Source organism: Hevea brasiliensis, chromosome 15, assembly GCF_030052815.1.
Source record: "Hevea brasiliensis isolate MT/VB/25A 57/8 chromosome 15, ASM3005281v1, whole genome shotgun sequence".
Taxonomy (NCBI): Eukaryota; Viridiplantae; Streptophyta; class Magnoliopsida; order Malpighiales; family Euphorbiaceae; genus Hevea; species Hevea brasiliensis.
The window spans coordinates 5385497-5406725 of NC_079507.1; positions in this window are offsets into that span (position 1 = coordinate 5385497).

Here is a 21229-nt window from a genome sequence, read left to right on the forward strand (position 1 = left end):
AGGGGAATAAGCCTGAATTCTCAATGAGAGATGACGGCCTATTGCTTCACCAGGGTAGAATGTGTGTTCCTAATGATGTTGACTTAAGATAGATCATTATGAAGGAAGCACATGAATCTCCTTTTGCTATGCACCCTAGTGGCATAAAAATGTATAGAAGGCTGAAAGAACATTACTGGTGGATGGGTATGAAGAGAAATGTAGCAGAATTTGTTTCTAAATGCCTAACTTGTCAGTAAGTAAAGGCAGAGCATCAAGTACCAGCTGGTTTGTTACATCCACTACCAGTACCGGAATGAAAATGGAAGAGAATAACTATAGATTTTGTGATGGGACTTCCGAGGACACAGAAAAGTCATGATGCAGTATGGGTCATTATTGATAGACTAACCAAGTCTGCTCATTTTCTGCTAGTCCGGACGAACTACAGTTTAGAAAGATTGGCCAAGTTGTACATTGATGAGATAGTAAGACTGCATGGAGTGCCAGTATCCATTGTATCTGACAGAGATCCTAGGTTCACTTCTAAATTCTGAGGTAGTCTTCAGGGAGCCTTAGGAACTAGATTGAACTTCAGTACGGCATTCCACTCACAGACAGATGGCCAGTCTGAGAGGGTAATTCAGATCTTGGAGGACATGCTACAGGCTTGTGTGATTGAGTTTGAGGGCAGTTGGGATGCACACTTGCCTTTCATTGAGTTTGCTTACAATAACAGCTACCAATCAAGCATTGGGATGCCTCCATATGAAGCTTTGTATGCAGAAAGTGCAGAACTCCCTTGTGTTGGGATGAAGTAGGTGAAAGGAAGATGATTGGGCCCGAAATTGTTCAGCAGACCTAGGAGAAGATCAGGGTGATCAGAGATCGACTCAAAGCTGCATCAGACCATCAGAAGTCCTATATTGATTTAAAGAGAAGGGATATTGAGTATGCAATGGGTGAGAAAGTATTCCTCAAGGTTTCCCCTTGGAAGAGAATTATGAGATTCGGCAGGAAGGGGAAACTGAGTCCTCGTTTCATTGGGCCATATGAGGTTCTGGAGAGAGTGGGTCCTTTGGCATATCGTTTGGCACTACCTCCAGAGTTGGAAAAGATACATAATGTCTTCCATGTGTCTATGTTGAGGAGGTATAGATCAGACCCATCTCATGTACTACCAGTAGAAGAAATTGAAGTGAATCCAGACCTCACATATAAGGAAGAACCCATAGAGATTCTGGCTTATGAGGTGAAGCAACTACGGAATAAGCAGATACCGTTAGTGAAAGTGCTGTGGAACCATCATTCGGGCCAAGAAGCTACTTGGGAACGAGAGGAGGACATGAGGAGACAGCACCCACAACTGTTTAGAGATAGATACCAGGTAAAATTTCGAGACGAAATTTGTTTTAAGGGGGGAGGAAAATTATAACACCCTTATTTGCATAGCCTGGTATATTTCACTGTTCCAGTGACCGGTGTCAGTCTGGATAATTAAGGGGATTAAAACCACATCTAAGACAACTAGATAAGCCCTGAAAACAAATAATTAGTAATTGTCAAATAGTTAAGTATAAATAAGAAAAATAGAACACAAGAAGTTAAATGAGCCGAGAGTCACAGCGATGGGTGACCTTCTTGGGAAGGACTGCGAGGTCAGTCTAAACTCAAATTTTGAATTGTAAAATGTGACGCCGCAGTCCTTAAGACTATTGTAAACAGAGTGGAAAATAGAAAATCATAAAAAGGAATTGTTAAGTAGGTCAAATGATTAGGTCAGAGATTCGAAAGAAATATTGAATTACTTGCAAATCGGATCGAACCGAAGAGGGGCAATTTGGTCAATTTACCTTAGAGTTGACTCCTGACCTAACTGTCCAATAAAATTGGAGAAACGAAAATTTCGAAATCAAGAATTAAATTAAAGAAGAATGGAAAAAAAAAAGGAAAAGAAATTGCATTAGTGACATAATGTGGTGACCTAAGCATGATCATAAAAATAATTACATTTAATTTTATTTTTGACAAAGTAAAACTTAAGATAATTATGTATAAAACAAAGAAAAGAAAAAAATAATAAAACCATTTCATCTTCTTCATTTGGCCGGCCAGCTCTCTCTCTCTCTCTATTACCAACCCACCATAGAAGCTTGCACTCAAGCTTGAAATCCCTCATTTAACCTTAATATTTCCCATAAATACTTCATAAAAGCTTGTTACCTCAACTTAAGAAGGAGATTGAAGAAAAAAGAAAGAAGGAAGAGAGAAGAACAAGGTGGAGTGAACTCCAAAGTTGAGGTAAGGAATTAAATTGACATTTTTAGTTCAAAATACATGTTATGAGTTAAATTAACTTAGATTTCAACTTTAAAAATAAAAGAAAATAATTATTGGGGGACAAACTAGAAATTCGGCCAGCAATAGGTAGGGTTGAGAATGAATGAATTTAATACATTTGAATGTTTGTTTAGGTTGAATTATGTATGTAGATAATGGATAGATGTTTAGAATGCATTAGATTTGAATTTTATGAATTAGGGTTCTTGGCACCTAGGGTTTAGGGAGAAAAATTTGAGAATTAGCCAAATGATGTAGTTAACCTTATTTGAGTTGAGGAATAGTCAAGTGTGACCATTTAAGGTGTGTATGAAGTGTTAGAACTAAATTTAAATTCGGATTGGTTATAGTCATTCTGTAGGCAGCATGACCTAGGTCCCTTTCAAGGACCAAAACTGAAAATTTACCAACCCAATTGGCGTGAGACCAATTGAGAGTGAAACTAGATACAAAATGACACATTTTTCATTGAGGAATCATGCCCAGAAAGTAACCATAACTTAGTGAACAAATTGGCCAAATCCGGATTAGGCAAACTGACCTGTATAAAAATGACCAAATGAACAGTAGTTACCCAAATGACCATAACTTGGTCTAGGAAGGTCCAAATGACCTGAAATTTTACCAGTAGAAAACTTACACATAGCCCTACAACTTTCATGAAAAAAATAAACCCGAATTTTGACCATAACCTGTTTGAAAATCCACCTGTAGTCAACCACAAAAATTGCCAAAACCCAGAGTTTGCCCAGAATTCTAGGTAAAACCAAATCCAGCCAGCCATGTTCAAATGGCTATAACTTGGGCTACAAAACTCCAAATGGAGTGATTCAAAAAGGGAAATAAAGTTAAGGCAATAAGGAACAACTTCTATGAAGACAACTTTGCCAAATTCTAACAGCAACATGACCAATGGAATAGTAGAAAATAAGACACCAAAACTGAAAATTTAAAATTTGTGCCTAAAAGACTTAAGATTTGAGAAAAGAATCAAAACCAACAAATTAGGTAACCAAAATGTGGTATGTGGGTGAAATTAGAATTCCCATACCTATTAAGCATTAGAAAGTCAATAAATTGACTTGACTAGTATCGTGAATAGTAACCCCGAAATACAAATTTTAAAGAACGTCAAGTTTAGTATATTAAAGTTAGGTATAAGTAGATTTGAATTCATTTTTGGACTTATGATAAATTGTGATACTGAAACACTGTGAAATTGTGTGTTTCAGTTGAAAAGAATACCGGGAAAGAACCTGAGGCATTGAGTCAAGGCCAAGAGGCGACTCGCATAAGGTTTGTGCACAATATCAATATTATTTAAAATGCACTTACAAAGTGCATGAAATGAATTACTTATATTGCAAAATGTGTATTATGCTTTTGACTTAAATTATTGAAAGTTTACTTGTATGTGTTTGAAATGGCAATAAATGTTTAGTAAATTATTAAGATAGTTTTGAAATCACAGTGTCATGACCATATATTTGAATACCTCACTAGCATGACTAGTGGAAAGAAATAGTTTCGAATTTTGATTTCTTCTATGGCTGAAGTGTTGAGGTGTGTGCCAGTAGAAGAAGATATTGAATGGATATCCATATATTTGAGCTAGCTAGCCTTGTGATGTGATTTCTCATAAGCCTCTGGCTATTGAGATGATTATTATTTTGAATTGCATGATTTAACTGTGTGTTTTTATGAAATTTGTTTAAGACTTTCGAAATAAAATTGTTTGGATTAAAAGCTTATAAATCATGTTTTATATTTATTGCTCATATTCAGTTCAGTTTTTGAATAAGTATGATTTAAATTATGCATAAAGGTTATTTTAGTATGTTGTGCACCACTGAGCCATAGTACTCAGCGATGACTGTAATTGCTGTCGCAGATATAGAGACTAGAGGAGCAGCAGAGTGAGCTGCTAAGGATCTTGGAGCCACATCCCTGAAGTTTTGTCGGGTATATTTTATACCATGATTGTAATATTTATTTTGATGTATGTAAATGTATGTACATGTATAAAATTGTCATGAGCAGTTGTATAAAGTTTGTAATAATAATATTTTGGATTTGTTAATGTAAAGTTGGTTGATGAATGTAAATTGTTTTTACCTTAATGAAAAAAGAATAGAATCATTGAGAGTTATTTTTTGATGACAATTGAATTGAGAAATGATGTTGAATTGTGTTGAAGTAGTAGTGAGTTTGATGAAAAAGAATTATTGGAAGTGTTTTTACAGGTATTTGAAGAACTATTTTATTAAAATACAGATGGCACTCTGCCAAAATTTTTCCAAAATTTGAGGACAAATAAAAATGGACAAAAATTCTAACTAGTTTTCAAACTCCAATTAAGTGTTTTTAATACCTATTAGAAAATTCTCACCACTTCTAAAAAGTAAGAAAATTATTTTAAAATCTCTTATAGGGTACTTAATGAGTTATCGGTGGGTGAAGTTCGATAGTTCATTAGGTATTCTACGGAATAATGTTATGCCTTGCAGAGGGGTAAGGTGTGACAATGAGAATTGTGATAAAGAGCCAATAGATGCTCTTTAAATTCCTATTACTCCCTATATATCTTATCCTTATAAAGCAAGAGGAGTACCTAGGATGAGCCTGCTCATCTATTGAAAAATGAGATATTAATTCTGCTGCTTTAGGATCCCATCATAATTGTGAGACAATTGAGTCATCCAAGTAGACTGCAATGAGGCATGAAGAGTGTAATTCAACATCTGCTACTACAGGTTTTCAAGAAAAAGCATCAGCAACTTTGTTATCTACACCCTTTCTATACAAAATCTTGTATTGCAGCCCTAATAATTTAGAAACACCTCTTAATTGCAAGTTGGTATGCAATATTTGCTCCATTAAGTGCTTGATACTCTCACAGTCAGTCTTAAAAAAAAAATGGACCTTGCTCCAAGTAATGTCTATACTTAGAGACAGCAAAAGTAATGGCCAACAACTCTCTCTCACAGACTGACAAGACCTTTGTTTTGGGACCAGGTATGTTTCCCTTGTATCCTTTGGATGATAAATTCATCCCTAATTAAATCGAAATGTTAGGTTACTACATCGCTAAATACTTCTCATTTTTTTTCCTTAAATAAGCTTAATGTGATCATATTTTCCTTGCCTCATTGCTTCTTGCTACATACCTGCTGAGGAGCCACTTAAATGTGATCATCTTCCATAATAGGCCAATTGGTAGCAACAAAAACACCATCTCTAACCTTCTTCTCAAGCATAGACACATGAAAAAATTGGACGAATAGCAGATGTTGGAGGCAAATCCAGGTGATAAGTCACCTTCCCGACTCTTGCCAAAATTCTGTATGGCCCATAAAACTTGGCAGGCAGCTCAAAGACTTGTCTTACATCAATTTAAGTTTGCCTGTATAGTAGGAGCTTCAAATGAACCCAATCCCCAACACTAAACTCCCTCTCAGTCCTCCTTTTGTTAGCCTGCTATGACATTCTGTGCTAGGCCACTTGTCAATTCTCTTTCAATAGATGCTTAAGCTACTGCCTCTCTTTTAATAACTTCCTTATAGCCTGTACCAATGAATCAACTAAAGAATCTTCATGAAATGTGGAAGGAGCATACCCATACAATGCATCAAATGGAGTCATTTGAATAGCATTGTGAGAAGATGAATTGTACCATCATTTTGCCATAGGCAACCAAAACCTCTAATTAGTGGGCTTTAAATGGACCCTTCCTATATAGCATTTTATAATCCAGTTCCAACAACTTGAGATACCGCTTTGCTGCAGATTATTATTTAACTATACAAAAGTGGCCTACAGCCGTTGTTGTTTCAACACTTCAAACACTAATTCCAAGTGTTACAAATGTTATTCCCGTGATGACCTATATATGAGGATATTATCAAAGAATACTGGCACAAACTTCCTCAAATAGGGTTGAAATATGTGATTCATGAGAGCCTGAAAAGTGACAGGGGCATTTGTTAGCCCAAAGGGCATAACAGTGAATTCATAATGCCCATGATGCATCCTAAAGGTTGTTTTATGAATATCAGGTGGACTCATCTTGATTTGGTGGTAACCTGCCTTTAAATTAATCTTAGAAAAGATTAAATCACCATGAAGCTCATTTAAAGGATCATCAATTATTGGAATTGGGAACTTATCTTTAATAGTAAGGTCCTTTAACTTTCTATAGTCAATGCAAAACCTCCAAGAGCCATCCTTTTTCATGATAAGAAGTGTTGGAGAAGAATAAGGAGTAGTGTTGGGTTGTATGACCTCATTTTGTAACGTTTCATTTGCCAATTTCTCTATTTCTGCTTTCTGAATATTAGGGTACCTATAGGGCCTAATATTCATAGGTTCTGCTGTTGGTGCAAAGGGAATAGAATGATTGTGACTTCTAATTGGTGGTAAGGTCTTTGCATCTTCAAAAATACACTGATACTTATTTAATAAATTCTTTAATTTAAATGAATTAGTATCAGGAGTATTTGAAACAACATTACCGACTGTAGTAATTTGAAATGCAGTTGAAGGTGATCGAGACACTTCCACACAGAATAAAGGAGTTTAAAAATCCTTCCCTTGCTTTTGTAAGAGCTGCTGATAACTCAAACAATTTAGTAGCTTGGATTGAAACCCCAGATCACTAACTCTCTGCAATATTATCTCCTTCCCATCCTTCTTGAAACTGATTTTAGAATACTGGAAATCAAATAAAATGGGATTAAAGTGTTTAAGCCAATCAACTTCAGGGATCATATCAAAATTTCCCATGTCTAACAATCTGAAGTCAAAGTTGAAAGGATATTGATGAATCTTTTAGCTAAATGCAGGAAAATACAAGTACTAGCAATTTTTCTACCATCTGCCACCTTAAAAAAAATTTGAAGTTACTTCTACAAATGGAACTTTCAATTCCCTAGCTACTTTGGTATCCAAGAAGCTATGGGTACTTCCACTGTCCTCCAGAATTAGGCAAATTCCCTGTTTTGAAACTTGCCAATAACCCTAATAGTTTCAGCCCTTTGAATTCCCTCCAAAGCATGAACTGAAAGAGTTATTGCCTTATCATTGTTAGGTACATCTCCTTCATTGCATCATGCCATTCTTCCTCCTCTTCTTTGTTTCCCTGCAATAGGAAAATTCCTCTTTCCTTCTTAATCACTTGCAAGGACATTAATGTTACCTGTTTACATTGATGGCTAAGGTTGTATTTTCTCCACACTTAAAGTAGGGCCTGGGTTGCTTAATTGAATTTGGATTAGTGGAATTGATGGAATTAGTCTTAGTGACAGGGTTGATTTACAGAAGATTGATTGGTAGTAGGTAAGGTTTTCTTCATAAAATTTGATTGTTTTGAATTGGAATTTTGGTCTATAATTGGAGGTTTGGGAACATAGGTGTCAACACCATATTTTGGCCGATCCCCAAAATCAATAAAACTTTGAAACCGATCCCCAGTACTAAGTCTCCCTTTGACAGCTAATCACATTTCCGATCTCTCTTTGATAGACAATCACATTTCCGATCTCTCCTCACAAAGAATTGAATCAATGCTAAGTCCTCACATCAATCAAAGCCTTACTAGTCTATTAAATCACTCACCGATCTCTTAAACCCATTGTCGAATCTCCGGACCAGTCAAGTATATTCCTGATCTCTGTTGACAAACGAAATGAACTGACACTAGATCTTTTCTTACCAGTTTTATTGCCGATCTCCCTTTCAAAAGTTTAAGAATAATCAAAGGTTCCGTTCCGGTTTAAGGATGATTTCGATCTTAAAGGTTCAAGCCAAATTTTCAATTTTAATCAAGTCCCGTTTAGCGTTGGTTCTCTACCGATCTTATGCTCATTGTGTTTTCCGATCTCTCACACTTGGGTTGATAATCACTTCCAGTTACTTCAACATACTCAGACAATCAAGTGTTTAAATAATTTAGAAATTTTCCGATCACAACTATTCATCAAACAAAAGAGTCATTTCATTTCATTTCATTTCAAGAATTTGTACAAGTCATTCGGCTGGGGGTGATCCCCCAGCCTGATCTACATTTTGTCTGTCTCCCCTCTCACTCTCAGCCTCCTCCTCACTATCCTCGCCCTCGCCCCCGGGAGCCAGGTCGGCCATCCAAGAGAAGTCCTCCTCTGGGTAACGCTTCTTCAGTTCGGCCAAGAGATCCTTGTGAGCATTCACATAAGCACCAGCTATTCCTGTCACCATCTCTTCTTCTTTCGCCTTGAGCTCCTCGGTAAGGTGAGCGATGTGAGCAGCTTCGTTGGCCCGGAGCGCGTGAACTTCTCCAAGAGCATGATCCCGTTCAGCCAGAACATGAGCTTGTTCGGCCAGCTTGTCCCCATAGTACTTCATCTGCCCCTCAATTTGAGATATGTAGTCCTGAGCGGATGAGAGTTGGGATCAGAGGGAAGCCACTTCCTGACTCTTCTTCTCGACCTCCTTACCCAGGCGGTGAGCCTTTTCCCGGACTATGTGCTGGTTCACCAAGCACTCTACGTTCAGACTCATGGATCAGATCAGGATGTCGTCAAGGTTGTCCGGAGACAGCCTGTCCCGATCCTCCCGCAGGCAGATGGAGGACCCCAAGACCTTAGCAAAGCCCGGATTCTCTCGAACCGTCCGGTTCTTCTCCAGGGAAGTGACCAGCACTTGAGGGCCACGAGAAAGGGGCCTCGCAGAAGGTTGAGAAGGACCCCCTTCTGTGTTTGGAGTAACTGGAGGAGGTGGAGGCGGCTCTTCTCGTCGAGGAGGAGATCGGACAGCTTCTGCGATCAGCTGTCCCGAAGGTCGAGGCGGGCCTCCTTGTATCTCCCCAGGTTCATGGCCAGGTGTTTGAAGCAGTTTCGAACGCTTCATCTCTTTTACTTTCCGGGAAATCTCTCTTTCTTTCTTCCGCTTCTTGGAACCCTCACCACCCGCCATACCTGCACAAAGAAGAGGTCAGTGAGATCGCTAAGGTCCTGAGATCTGAGATGTAGAAAATACCGATGCCGAGGTCAGAGAGCAGAAGCTCGCGATCTTGGCCGGTGATCAGCTGTATGGTTCAATGATGCAGCTCGGCAGTCACCGCATCTAAACAGGAGAACTTTTGAGTGGCCGCCTGATTCTTCAGTTCCATCACTATTAGGCCTTCCTCCTTGTTCAGGGTAATACGCTTTGGAATCAAGGGCCCCTGGTGCCACCAGCTACGGGGGAAGCCCTCAAAGTAGTTCGGATTTTTGCTCCTCAGAATGAAGAAGCGGTTCTTCCAATTCTTAAGGGAGGAGGGCAGATTGGTAAAGAGCCCACAATGAGGCTTCGCCTGAAAGAACCAGTGCTCGTCGTCCTTTCGATGAGTTAGCCTGTGCAGTTCGGCGAACACCTTAGCCGTAGGACTGATTATGCCAGTCGAACTACTCGAGATCGGCACGATCAAGGTCCGCAATCCAGATCGGTTAATTGGTCCAGTTCTCTCACCATCATCAGATAAGGTTATCACGATTATTCGATCACTGGGATCGTAAATTTTCGGTCGGGGAATAAAGAGGTACATCGGAAAGGGATTAATAGCCACAATCATGGCCGGAACTTCTGCCGGAGCAGCTAGAACTGGAAAGTAAGAAGGAAGAGAGGAAAATCGAATGAAGGAAAGTCTCTTCCGTCAGGGGTATATATAGGGGAAATCGGGCATTTATTGCTAAGCAGAAAACGAAGCGGACACTTCGGGAATCGAGGGGAATTAATGCTTTGACCGGACCAGGGCTGATTAAGGGAAGGATCAGAATAATAGAGATCGGAAGATGGGAGACTGGCATGAGAGATCGGAATAGGAGCGTGTCAAGAAGATCGAAAAGGGGGAGAGATCGGAAGGCAAAAAGAATAAGATAAATCCCAAATAACCGTCGTCAGAATCAGAGCCGAGGTAGTTAAAGCGTTGCAGACGAGATCTCCACCGCACGCCTAAGAATCGCCCACAATGCTGACAGGTGCCGGGGTATGTCATGACAGTTCTATACATCCTAATCTCCACCGTTGATCTAACTTGCAAGGACAAGCCCAGAGCCTTTGGATCAAAGAAGAAGACGACAAGACCGGCGCCTTTTATTCCCTGCCCTTGGATCGCCCAGGTCAACAAAGTTTGGGACCGTCAGATTAAAAGGAGAAAAGGAAAAATATTCTGAGGGAGATCTCGGCCGTCCGTTCTGATTCTCTTTAATTCCTGAGCCTCAGATCATGTCCTTTGAAATCCTGACCCTCCATCTCCCTCAAGGAAAATCCTGACCCCTCACGGGAAGCTCCCGGTTCCTATAAATACCTGCATAAAAAATGTTTAAGGGACAAAAAAAGATAGAAAAAAAGGCAGTGACTATAGTGGAAGAACTCTGAAACTTAATTCAGTTTGTTACTCTGCTATTTTAGCTTTCATAAGAAAAACTTTGGAAACCAGTTTTCTGAAGTGTTTTCTTGCAAAGGGATTCTTGAATACTGAAATTCTTCATTTTCAGTCCGTTCATTATCCTGTGACACTCTCACTTTCTGTCTTTGTTATCTCCTATTTCCATTCATATTGTCCAAGCTCAACTCCATTTAACAAAGAATCCTTCATTTCGAGGCGAACTTTAGTCCTCCAGCTATCAACCTGCAGTCCTATTACATTCTGTGATTCCATAGTTAGTTTAGTAGATTCGACTCCCTACAGGTGAGTGCTTATATCGTTATTTTATCAAATGTTCTTCTTTATTTCACGTATTTCATTTATTCTTTTTCTGTTTGTAATTTTCACCAAGTTTATACTGTATTTTAAACACGAAGATGGTCATTCTCGAGTTTACTTCTTTGTTAATCAGTCCATTCTTTGATTAATCTTTATTACTTCTTAGCACAGGAGTTCTGGTCCCGAATAGTGTAGAAGTAACTAAACAAAATGTAGGTAACAGCAACTTAAAAGTCCTTTTAAAATGATAAAAGGTCTAAATAATAAGACAGGGAAATGGTGAAGCCGAATCACTAGGAAAATTCAATAGGTCATTAGGCAAGACGTCATAAGACAAAATGAAACCAAACCTTGGATAACTAAATAGAATAGATCGGGCATTAATAGGTATTGGTAAGGTGACCACATGGGAGGTCGGTAAATTCAGTCTAGTATCCCCCGTCTAGTCACAAGGTACCAATTAGTTAAAAGAAGCCCTATCCCCAGCACCTTTGAATGCCAGAATCCTTAGTTTTAGGCTCTTATGACATGTAGCTGAAATTAAAATTCGGGAGATCGGAAAAGTCCCTTTCAGGCTCCTGTTAATTTAAAAGAGATCGGAGGAGAGTTCTTATCCGATTCTCAACTCAAAATTCCAATAGATATTTAAAAGAGATCGGAGGAGAGTTCTTATCCGATTCTCAGCTCAAAATTTTAATAAGTACTTAAAAGAGATCGGAGGAGAGTTCTTATCCGTTTCTCGATCTAAAATTTCCATAAACATTTAAAAGGAGGTCGGAGGAGAAATCTTATCCGATCCATTTGCTAAAATTTTAATAAATATTTAAAAGAGATCGGAGGAGAGTTCTTATCCGATTCTCAATCCTAAATTTTAAATACTTCAAAAGAGATCGGAGGAGGGTTCTTATCCGATCTCCACTCATAATTTTAATAAATATTTAAAAGAGATCGGAGGAGAGTTCTTATCTGATTCTCACACCAAATTTTAACCTGTACGCAAAATAATCCCAAAACCAAAAATGATATATGACTTCAATTCACTAAGGTTGTCTCATTTACTTATGTATCTGGGTAATCCAAATTTAGTGAAAAATCAAATATTCCTTTTGTCAAAAGGATTAACATTTCCATTCAAGCCCTCCTAACTAATGCAAAGTTAAATCTACTTACCCTTATTAAGGGACGAGGTGGGGTGCCTAACACCTTCCCCACCCGTTTACGGACCCCGAACCTAGAATCTCTGCCTCGAAGTGGTTTCATTTCAATTTATCTTCATAAACGGTTTTCTTTAATTTCCCTCAAAATTAAAGTGATGACTCCTCACTCTTTCCCACTTCGGTGAGGATTCGTTCAGGCGATCGCAAAACACCTTGCGACAGCTTGGCGACTCCACTGGGGAAGATTTGACTTAACCCCGGTCTAGAGGTTCAAAAGTAGATTTAATTTTTCAATCAAATTATAGTTAGGTGGGCTCACCCGGCAATATTTTATGTGTTAATTTTTGTTTATTCCTACTAACTGTTCCGCTTGTTTTGCTTGTTTTATTCCCCACAGTGCTCTTCGTTACAAAAAAAAGAAAAAGGAAAAATGGGAAGAATAAAATCCCCCTGAATTGGGAAGAGGTAAAGGTGTCCCTTCACACACTGAACACTCACACGATGTCCTCACACACTTCGGCCCTATACCCGGGCTTTCTTACCCTTTTAGGAAAGTAGGAGGGGGTCATGTAGTAGTACCCGTGGGTTTTACCCCGTTAGTATCCATGAAGGCTTCTGCTCAAATTGAAATTCGATCTATTCACTGTGATGCCCGTGGAATTTTCCCGACAGTATCATGGGGGATAGAATGAGGCTCTACTGTTTACAGTAGGGGCAATTTGGGAACCTGTGGCTCTTAGAAAATTAGACCCTGAGCTAAACTATCACGATAGCTGAAAGCCGTAGTAAGCTACCTTATAAGATAGAACTATCCAATTAGGTAGCACTCATCCGGTATCAGGACAAAAGGGGCATACTTACTCTTACCCTATTTTGTTTATTTTACTTTGTTCTTATTTTTAAGGGTAATCTTGAATCATATTGTTAAGAAAACCTGCACATCTTCCTACTTTGATAAATGTGTAGGTACCACTCTGCCAACAATATAATACAAGATTACCTGAATTTTTCCTGCTAACGAGTTATTCCGCAGGCATCACCAAACCAAAAGTCTGTAAAAAGGATAGGCATCATTTTATCATGGCATCCTCGAGTCAGTCGGCAGAAGAAGTTCAGAATGCTAAACTTTGGTCCAAATCAGCTCATACTCCAGTACCCCCGCAAAATGATGTTTCCAAGGCACATGCTAGCTTACTACCTTCATGGGATCTGAATAAAATTGAGGTCAGAATGAACAGCCTCGAGGGTCTGTCTAATGGTTGGAGGTCGCTTCCCGATCAGGTCAAGGCACGATTTGAAAAGAAGTACGGGAGGATTGCAACCCTAATGCGAGTCAAGGTCCAAATCCCGGCATTAAAGGCCATGCTGTCAGTTTGGAGTCCTAAGTACGGGGTATTCTCTTTCAATGATATTGATACAGTTCCCACTATGGAAGAATATCAGGCATTACTAGAGATTCCTTACCTGACGCAGAATCGGATCTACCTACATCTCGAGCATAGGCAGGCTTGGAAATGATTGGCGCATATGTTGGGTACTTCCCCAGAAGAAGTAAAGTCAAAAGAAACTATCAAAGGAAACACGCATGGTTGGTATTGGACACATCTCGAGAAGTGGTTAGATCAATACATCCGAGAAAAACAATGGGATCGAGCTTCAGTGACACTCGCCTTGGGAATCTATGGCCTGATTTTGTTCCCGGGACCATCGGGAATCATATCCTGCAGCACGGTGGAAGTATTCTGGGCAGTAGAAAAGCAGGAGGTCAACCCCATACCGGCAATTCTTACGGAGACCCTATTAACCCTTACCTACTGCAGACAATAGGGCAAAGGGTCCATTAAGTGTTGTTCTCAATTGTTGTACCTCTGGATTATCAGTCACATGTGCCCTGTGGAGACAAAGGGATTGACTTGGCACCTTGACCAGCCTCCCATCGAAAAGATGACCCGGTTAGTAATCAGTCCGAAGAATGAACAGCAGTGGCGGGAACAGATTTTGAGTTTCAATAGCCATGATTATTGTTGGAGGAAGCTGTGGGCGTCAGGCCAATCCGTTTTGATCAGCACGGGAGGTAATCAGTCGGTGTCCCTAATCGGAGTGACTGGGTACACAAGTTACACCCCGGCATTGGTAATGAGGCAGTTTGGCTCAACACAGTCCAAAATCAACATTGAAAAATGCCACCAAGGCCATTTCTACCATGAGCTCAAGGAAGAGGAAGGGTTGAAAATGGCTCGCAGATCTTGGGAAAATATCTCTCTGATGAAAAGGTCGTCTAAAGGTCCAAACGCCACACGCGATTATCTCGAGTGGAGGGCTGACAGGGACCGAGAACACTCGTCTGCAGGATTCGAAGACAGCGACCCTTGCCGAAACATCCTATTAGAAGAAGCTGATAATCGTCTGGCTGACTCACTACAAAAGGCAAATACCGAGAACTCACAATTGCAAGAACGAATAAAACAGTTGGAGAACCAACAGCAGAACCTTAAGAGAAAAGTGAGAAGACTCAGGGAAGAGGTGAGGGCCGAAAAGATAGGGTTCGAAGAGCAAGAAGTACGGTGGGAAAAGGAAAAAGACTCTCTCCAAGCTGAGGTCAAAGAAGTAGAAGTACAGAATAGTAAGCTTAAGGAAAAAATGAAATACCAAGAAATACTCGTTGAAGAGTATAAACAAGAAAATAAAAAGAAGAAGCTCGAATTGAAAGAACAGGCACTACTCACCAATGATATTTTGAAAGAGTGTGCTAAGGAAAGGAAAGAGAAAGAAAGACAAGCTGCTCTCTATCAAGAGCTGAAAGAAAATGTTGACCAGCTGGAGAGAACGATAGCACAGGGAAAACAAGAACTATTACCTGAATCCGAATATGCTCTGAAAGCATTCGACCCTGTCAAGCAAGAAGAAAGGTTATATGAGTATCTCAGAAAATGTCATCTCATTATAAAGAACCTCCCAGAGCCTAGGCCAATGTAAAGAATACGGTGTACAAATTATTCAGTTAATGAAATGATTTTTGGACCATTGTTTAGCAAATTTGTGAATGAATAATATGACTCCCGTAGGGACTCCCTCGCTAGGGTTATGTGAAAAATTGAATACGCTGTATGGACAGGTATCATAAATGCGTATTCAATCCAGTCATTCACAGTCAGACTATCGAATGATGCCTTGATAAAGTTGATGCAATCATCCTTTCGCAGATTTCATTCTGGCTCCCAAATGCCACTGTATCCTTCGTCCGGACCAGGACCTTTAGTTTTTTTGCGAAATTCAAAATTCATTAAAAGTTTTTTATCCCTACAGGAAATCAACATTGCTTCAAACAAGGCAAGTCTGACCAAGCACACGGTTCAACCCAAGCGAGTGTACTTAACAAGATCCCGAACAAAGAAGATAATGGAAGACTAGGAACAAGTACAGAACCTACAAGGGCAAGTCTCTGAGCTGAAAGATCAGGTCTCAGAACTTATGAGACTAATGAGGGAAATGTCCCAGAATAAACATGCTTCAGAACCAAACTTACCATTACCTCCACCACCACCTACAACAAATGATCCGCACCAAGCTTCAACTTCTTTTACCTTTCAGTCACCTATTCCGGACCCGACAATCACTGTCAATCCGGCTACTATGAATAATGACCTACCTTATTCTCATTACCCAACCGTTTCAAACACCGACCCATACCCTTCAATTCTAATCCCTCCAGTTCACTCCATCCCTCATCTCCCAACTTGGGGGAGCATTTCATGCAGTGGGAGGAGAAAATAAGACGAGAGAAAACGAGAAATTATTTGCTCTAGAAGAGAGATTGAGAGCGATCGAAGGACTGAATATGTATGGTTCAGTCGATGTGGCATCGCTTAGATTGGTTCCTGATGTGGTGGTGCCGCCCAAGTTCAAGGTCCCTGATTTCGACAAGTACAATGGGAATTCAGACCCTCGTATTCACTTGGCCACCTATATCGCCAAGACGTCTGCTCTGACAAAGGACGACAGACTGCTGGTCCACTTCTTTCATGAGAGCCTCTTCGGGCACTCGAGGTGGTGTATTGGGCTGACAGAGCAAGTCTGGTCTGGAAGGATTTAGCTGATGCCTTCCTAAGACAGTACAAATTTAACTACGATGTGGCCCCCACAAGGAGAGATCTTCAAAACTTGGTGCAGAGGGACAGGGAAAGCTTCAAGGAGTATGCCTAGAGATGGAGAGAAAAGGCGTGTATACACCCTCCTGGATCGACAATGAGTCATGCTCTGTTCATCGAGACTTTGAAAGCTCCCTACTTCAACTTGTTGTTTGGAAACACTTACAACAGATTCTTTGACATCTTCCAGGCCGGTGATAGATTAGTGGCCAACTTAATAATGGGGCATCGCAGAGTTGGCTGAGAATCCTGCAAAGAAGACTGCCAATTTTGGCAAGAAAAATGAGGGTGATGTGCATTCCGTCACCCGGCAGAATAATTACTCCCCACTTCCCCAAAATAACTACCGGCCATATCCTTTCCCTCATGGCCAAACCATCGCAAACATTCCACCTCCTTTTCCTAATTATCCACACCCGCGCCCACAATATTCCCCACCTACAAATTACCAACCGAGACCACCTCCTCCTCCTGCTCAACCAAGACCACCACAAAACAACCCAAGACCCCCAAGAAACCCTGATCCACCTCTTCCCCTCCCACTCAGTGAAATATACCGATACCTTGTCGGTATAAACCAAATTGTACCAGTTCTCCTAGACCCAATTCAGCCTCCATATCCCAGGTGGTATGATGCCACTGCCCGTTGTGAGTATCATGGAGGGGCACAAGGGCATTCAACCGACAACTGCGGAGCACTCAGGGGGAGAGTGCACGCTTTAATCCGGAATGGATGGCTGAAAATTGAGGGAAATGGTTCCCTCCCCAATGTTACCTCAAACCCGTTGCCCAACCATAATGCAGGCAATGGTGTAAATATGATAGAATCTGACGGAGGAAGGTCGACACTGGAGGTAGACAAGCCGATTCCTTACTTTGAGGAAATTTTTGTCGTAGCAATGAAGGAAGGCTATCTTTACCCTTAAGTATCAGGGTCAGTAAAGGATACGGGATGTCCTTACCATGGAGGGGCAGCTGATCATGAGCTGCGGGGCTGTAAGGGATTCAAGCAAGAGGTTCAGAACTTGTTATCCCTCAAAGTTCTGAGATGCCAGACAAGGTCGAAGACGGAAGTGGGAGTGAACACAACTAGATACAGTCAGAATGATTTTGCCTCTAAACCTAGAATCACCTTCTTACCCCCAGTAGCCTCGCCGCCAGTAACGGTTATCCGATCCCCATCTCAGTTCCCTGTTACCAACACCCATGCCATACCTTGGAACTACAATTTCCAAGTCTTCACCCAAGGAGCGTCAAGCAGTACACCGGCTCCTAGCCTTGCGTCACCCCCGGCACCTCCTAAGCCATGTTTCACTCCTCATGAACACTTTCAGATGACTTATGCCGGACCTGCCAGCAATATTACTCCCCGAACTAATCCTCAACCCGTCACTACTATAAAATCCTCCTTGCTTGAGCAAGAAGTCGAGTTCATAACTCGAAGTGGGAGGTGTTACGGGAACGAAGAGAAAGAAAAGAGAAAAGGGAAAGTAAAAACGGGAGAACCAGAAGAAAATACAGAAGTAGAGGCAGAGAAGGCAGAGAGAGAAGAACTTGCCAGACCTAGAGAAGAGGAGGGGCTGTTGCTTCAGATAATGAAACAAAGTGAGTATGATGTGGTGGAACAGTTGAGGAAGACACCTGCACGAATTTCACTGCTGTCACTGATCTTGAGCTCAGAGGTACACCGTTAAGCCCTGCAGAAAATTCTGGATCAGGCCTTTGTGAACCCCGACATCACACCGGGACAGTTTGAAAAGATAGTGGGACAAATCCAGGCATCCAGTTTTGTCACTTTCTCATAAGAAGAGATAGACCCTGCTGGCTTAACGCACACTAAAGCTCTGCATGTGACGGTGAAATGCAAAGGTTGTATAGTGGCCAAGGTCCTTATTGACAATGGATCAGCGCTCAATGTACTGCCTAATACCACCTTGGCCAGGCTGCCGGTTGACCAATCTGATATATGTCAGAGTGCTATGGTGGTAAGAGCCTTTGACGGTACAAGGAGAGAAGTGCTGGGAGACATTGACCTGCCAATCCAAGTCGGTGCATGTACTTTCAACGTCACGTTTCAGGTGATAAACATTGAGCCCGCATATACTATGCTATTGGGGAGACCTTGGATTCATTCAGCAAATGCTGTCCCTTCAACTTTGCACCAAAAGATCAAATATATTATGGACGGCAAAATCATCACAGTGAAAGGGGAGGAGGCCTTGCTAGTCACCAAGCCGCAATCACTTCCCTATGTGGAGGCAGCTGAGGAGTCATTGGAAAGCTCCTTCCAAGCCCTCGAGTTACAAGAAACCGTCTCAAGAAATGAAGGGGCTATGGCTATGGTAGCCAAGGTGATGTCAAAGAATGGGTACGAAGAAGGCAAGGGGCTAGGGGCTGCATTACAAGGGATTGTTGAACCTATACCGGCTATCCAGAAGGTAGGCCGCTGCGGTTTGGGTTATGAGGAAGATGCCCTCATGGATGGGCGATTCTAGATGAGGAACAGACTTCGGGATCAGAGATTCGATCAAAAAGTCGGAAGAATGAAGGTAGTCCCGCAAATCACGGAAGTCTTCACCAAGACGGTCGTTGAAAATCCGGCAGAGGTAGAAGAATCGCCCGATGAACCATCCATTGGTGTCATCCATTTCGATTCCTTGTATGAAGCTCTAGTCTCACCGATGGCTGATGTAACACCCCTAAGTTCGGTAGTGCGTTCTGCTGTTCCGGTGACCAGTGCTGTCCGGACAGCTAGGATGCCTAGAACTACACTTCGATATGAGTGAGGAGACATAAAATAATGAAATAAAAGAAAAGAAAATACAAGAAAAACAAAGGAAAAATAATAGCAAAGAAAGGTAATCAAGTTAAACGAGCCGGGACACCTAACGATGGGTGACCGCACTGGAAAGTCACGGCGTGGACCGTTGACTAGCCCTGGACTGCAGGGAACCCTGGAAAACATTTTTAGGACTTAAATAGACCCTTATTGAAGAATAAATATCATTAGAAAGGTCAAAGAAAAATTAAATAATTAGTACAAAGAAAAGTGAGAAATCGAAAAACGGACAAAACCTGGTGTTACCGAAAAATCGGGAATGCAACTCGAACAGGGGCATTATGGTCATTTGACATCCCGAAGTGTCTTTTGACCTAAATGTCCATTAAAAATAAATAATATTACACTTAGAAAATAAAATGAAAAATTAGTTTAGTGGTACCTAATACAAATAGCTAAAATCATGGGTTAATGTGGAATAAATGCACATTTGGCTTATTATATGATTATTTGGAGTTAGTGGACCATTAAAGGATTAATTAAACACATAGTGGGGCAGGTGTACTTCCATTACACCATCAGAAAATTTCATCTTCTCTATTGTACCAAAGTTGCCGTGAATGAAGGTGAGAGAAAACTCCATGGGCGTTTCATGCAAGCTCACTTAACCTCCCCATTTTCAACTCCAATCCCGTAAGTGGCTTCATGAAAAATTGTTTACACATCACAAGGAAGAGTTTGATACCAATTTTAAGAAGTTTAATCAAGGTTTGGCAAGTTTCAACCATAAGGTAAGTTAGTATTTTTGAAGATAGCTTTGTTAAGTTTTGTGTGCATGTTATGGGTGTTGGATTTGTGAAGAAAATTTTTGAGTTTGAAGAGTTATTGTTGTGTTCATTTTGGACAGCCATGGAGTCATGTAATTGATTAAATAATTGTGCATATATTGATGAGAAATGATGTTGATCATGATGATTTAATAACCTAGTGAATTACTTCACATGTATATGGTGAATTTTGCACTTGGAATCGGATTTAATGAATTGTAGGACACTTTGGTGTTTAAGGACAATTTCGGCAGCCTTGAAACTCTTGGATAAGTGTATGTGTTCATGAAGATATGGGCAGAATTGTGGCATTAAGGATTGAAGGGTATGTGTATGAAATTGTTGTGTAAAGTGTATGTAAAAACTAGTGATGTTTATGTGTATGTGTAATGGTATTTGAACTTTGGGAATTAGAGTTATATTTGGTATGTTGAGGATAATTGTAATCTGCCCAAAGTGATGTTAATGTAAAGTAATATATAGTTTTGGTAATGTACCAAAACAGATTTGGTAGGGAAGTAAACATATTGCAAGGTAAATGTGTGTAATTGATGTGTGTTAAGCAAAGTAACCAAGAGCAGTGTACATTTTAGCCAATAAGTTTAAATGTGTAACCTCAATTAGTATGAGACCAATGGGAGGTGGAACTAGGCACAAAATGTGCCAACTTTCATTGAGAAAACATACCAAAATTCTGCTTGCAAGGTGACCTAAGAAAATGACCAATTCGAATTAGGTGCAATTAGGACCTGAAAAATGACCAATTGGGCAGCAGTGAGTGTTTAGGCCATAACTCATTCAAAACAGGTCTAATTGACCTGAAATTTTAACCATGAATAGTTAAGACCCATACCTACAAGTCTTATGAAGACACCAAAGCCCAGAAATGACCATAAGCAAGTCAAACAACTTGCACAAGTTCGGGTCCAAAAACTGGCCGAACCAGAGTTGACCAAATTGACCTAAAATTGACCTAATTTGATGCCATTTGACCAGCAATAGTATAATGACCATAACTTGGTCTACTTAACTAGGAATGACATGAAATTTTGCACCGCGGTCCATAAGACATAGATCTACAAGTTTGTAGTTTTGACCGAAACCCGAAAACCGAGGGAACTAGGTCGTTCGGCTAGGTCAAACCAGTATCCCGGAATCTGACAAATTGCAATAAAATGCAAGGAAACGCAGTATACATAGAAATGAAATTGGTAGCGTGTACCAAACCTAAAACCCTATCGAATGTGGCATATTAAGGACACCAAAACCTAATTTACCTT